Source organism: Ictidomys tridecemlineatus, chromosome X (genome assembly GCF_052094955.1).
Source record: "Ictidomys tridecemlineatus isolate mIctTri1 chromosome X, mIctTri1.hap1, whole genome shotgun sequence".
Lineage (NCBI taxonomy): Eukaryota > Metazoa > Chordata > Mammalia > Rodentia > Sciuridae > Ictidomys > Ictidomys tridecemlineatus.
The window spans coordinates 64,932,394-64,936,250 of record NC_135493.1 but is presented as its reverse complement, the minus strand read 5'-3'; the positions used below and the strand labels follow the sequence as shown (position 1 = coordinate 64,936,250).

The 3,857-nt window shown below is 34.9% G+C and overlaps 1 pseudogene; it reads right to left on the bottom strand.

Moving 5' to 3' along the window:
• Positions 1 to 2,054: 2,054 nt before the first annotated feature.
• On the bottom strand, positions 2,055 to 3,857 carry LOC101966432 (mitochondrial nicotinamide adenine dinucleotide transporter SLC25A51-like; annotated as a pseudogene).

The window sequence follows — 3,857 nt, the reverse complement described above, 5'->3', positions numbered from 1 at the left end:
ATATTTCTGCCATTTATCCTTAGATGTTTTTAAAATTAATTTCTTACAGATGTACTCAATGCTGATATTCACTGAGGCAAATTTATTTATGTATGGGAAAGTGATGTCAGATTCATTCCACTGTCTTTCCTTTTCCCATTCCTCCTCCATTTCCCTTTGTGCACTTCACTGAAATTTTATTTTTTAATGCTGCTTTTTTTTTGTGAATTTTCTCTCAAATGTCAGAGAATAAATTTTACCTTTGAGTTTTTTTGCAGGGTATTGGCTTATTTCACTTTGTATGATAGTCTCCAGATACATCCATTTATCTGTGAATGTCATAAAGTCATTCTTCTTCATTGCTGAGTAATACTCCATTGTATGTTTAAACCACATTATATTTATCCATTCATCTGATGAAGGGCACTTAGATTGACTGCATAGCATAGCTATTTTGAATTGTGCTGCTATAAATATTGATGTGGCTGTGTTACTGTAGTCTGTAGTATCCTTGGGTATGTACTGAGGCATGGGATAACTGGGTCAAATGAGGTTTTAATTCCAAGTTTTCTGAGGAATCTTCATACTGCTTTCCAGAGTGGTTGCACCAATTTGCACTCCCACTAACAATATAAGAGTGTACCCTTTCCCCATATCCTTGCCAACATTTATTTTTACTTATAGAGTGAATCTTTTTTAAAATATTTTTTAGTGTTGACGGACCTTTATTTTATTCATTTATTTATATCGGTGCTGAGAATTGAACCCAGTGACTCACCATTTATTTTACTTATATTCTTGATAATTTTCAGTCTGACTGGAGTGAGATGAAATCTTAGTGTAGTTTTAATTTGCATTTATATAATAGCCAGAGATGTTGAACATTTTTTGTCATATATTTGTTGACTGTTCATATTTCTTTTTTTGAGAAGAGTCTGTTTAGTTTCTTTGATCATTTATTTATTGAGTTGTTTTAATTTTTGGTGATAAGTTTTTTGAGTCCTTTGAGTATCCTGGGAGTAAAGGCTTTATTTGAGGTGCAGGTGGCAAATATTTTTTTCCCATTTTGTAGGCCCTTTCTTCATGCTCTTGATGGTTTCCTTTGCTGTGAAGAAGATTTTTAATTTGATGCCATAACAATATTGAATTTTATTTTATTTCTTATGATTTAGTTGTTAAGATACTAAGCTCCTAAGCCAACATGTTCGAGTGTTGGGCCTATATTTACTTATTACAAGTGCAGATTTCTAGTCTAATTCTTAGGTCTTTGATCCATTTTGAGTTCAGTTTTGTTCAGGGTGAGAGATAGGGATTAAATTTCATTCTGCTACAAATGGATTTCCAGTTTTCCAAGTACCGTTTGATAAAGAGGCTATCTTTTCTCCAAGGTATGTTTTTGGCACCTTTGTCAAGTATGAGATAACTGTATTTATGCGGATTTTTCTTTGTATCTTCCTTTCTATTACACTGGTATTCTTGCCTGTTTTGGTGCCAATACCATGCTGTTTTTGTTACTAAAGCTCTGTAGTATTATTTGAGGTCTGGTATTGTGATGCCTCCTGCTTTGCTTCTTTTCACTAAGGATTGTTTGGCTGTTCTGGGACTCTTATTCTTCCAAATGGATTTCATAACTGCTTTTTCTATTCCTATGAAGAATGTCATTGGTATTTTGATGGAATTGCATGGAAATGTATAGTTATTCTGGTAGTTTGGTTGTTTTGAAAATATTAATTCTGCCTATCCAAGAATATGGGAGATCTTTCCAACTTCTAAAGTCTTCTCCAATTTTTTTCTTTAGTGTTCTATAGTTTTCATTATGGAGGGTCTTCATCTCTTTTTTTAGATTGATTCTCAATATTTTATTTTATTTTTTGAGGCTGTTGTGAATGGAGAAAAAAGTATTTGACAAAGTATGGCATTCATGAATGTTAAAACACTAGAAAACTAAGGATAAAAGAAACATCCTTCAATATTGTAAAGGCCATATATAAAAAAAACTGGGGCCAGCATTATTCTGAATTGAGAAAAATTGAAAGTATTTCCTTTAAAAACAGGAATAAGACAGGGATGCCCACTTTTTTTCTACTGAAATGTTTTATTGTTTTTATTTTTGTTGTTGTTGAAGATTAAGGAAATTAACTTTGCCCATAATTCATGTGGTCTGTACTTAATGACACCAACTTATATTTGAGGCAATTAGGAATAAGACCAAACTATATTCTTTTTAAATATTTTTTATTTGTACACAATACATTTATTTTGTTTGTTTATTTTTTATGTGGTGTTGAGGATCGAACCCGGGGCTTTGCACGTGCCAGGTGAGCGCTCTACAGCCGAGCCACAACCCCATCCCTTATTTTCTTTTTATATGGACCAATTTATCTGTTTATCTATCTATGTATCTATCTATCTATTTATATGTGGTGCTGAGAATCAATCCCAGTGCCTCACACATGCTTGTCAAGCACTCTACCACTGAGCTACAACACCAGCCCCCAAACTACATTCTTAGGTCTATTTAGTTGACAAATGGTACTTCACCAATGACTTTTCTCATATAATCTTTAACAGGAACTCATAAGTAACACTGATTATGTCCCAAGAGATAAGAGACTGATGGTATTTCAGATCTGCACCTATGAAAAGATTTGTCAGTTTCCCCTCATGTTCAAGCCAGATTGTTTTGAAAAACTTGGGGAAAGACTGAAACTCCCCAACATTCTGAGGCTGTGTGCAAGTTTTAACAACACCAATTGGAAAAAAAAAACAAGAATACCAACATGGCACCCAATAGACCTCCCCAGATAAAGTCACTGACCAAATGAGCACTGTGAGTCATTGTAGTAGGCAGATATTCTTTAATGGGACCTCAAAGGCCCAAAAAGGACAATACTGAAATCATTAAAGAAAATAATGGGCACCAATCCTCAATAACATTCTCCAATTCCATAGCATTTCAGTGCTCTGAAAGCCTGATAAGTGTTTGTGAACTTGTTATGATGCTTGTGGTCTTGAAGGAATGTCTGAATTCTTTCCAATGGAATTAAGATGGCTTCTATTGTTTCTGTAAGGTACTGCTGCCACACCATGTGTTGCAAACGCTGTGGCACTGACATGCTTTTGGAGAAGGCAAGACAAAAACTTATATAGCATGAATGTAAGTGACATGGTGGTTGTTTTCTGCATTAATGGCAGAAGGATCCTGTGATACAAGTTTCTAAATCCATCCCTCCTCAACTGAAGCACAACATTGTGGGTTTAGATTGCATAGCGCTGCTGCCAAAGAAGGATCTTCTCAATGGGAAGTATGATGGCTATGTTGCTGAAAGTTGCTCAGCAGCTGTACATGTAATGCTTCATCTCACTAACATTTGTAATATGAGGTGAGCTGTCTTGTTTTGAAGATGTAAGGATCCATGGCTTCTTTTCATGAGCTTCTGAATCCATCATGTTGCTTAAGATCTTTCTTCTTCATGAAGATTTTTTTTAAAACCTATGATACCAGCCGAATATATGGTATGAGGGATATTAGCATTCTAGTAACTTTCTGATTATTTCCTTTGTTACTGGTTTGTCAGGTTCTTTCTTCTGGAGGCAATTTTGATAACTAAATTTCCATGGCTACAGGCCCCATGGCCTGAGTTGTCGCCTGCAGGATCATAGCCATGAGCACACAAGCCAGCTCCTCTGTCAGGGATGCCCACTTTTACCACTCCTATTTTTCATAATCCTTGAAACTTGAAACCAGACCAATTAGGAATGATAAATGTATATTTTTTTAATTGATTTTTTTGAAAAAATAAATGACAGCAGAAGGAAAAATAAACCTATTAAAGGAATACAAACTGGAAAGGAAGGGCTTAAATTATCTATTTGCC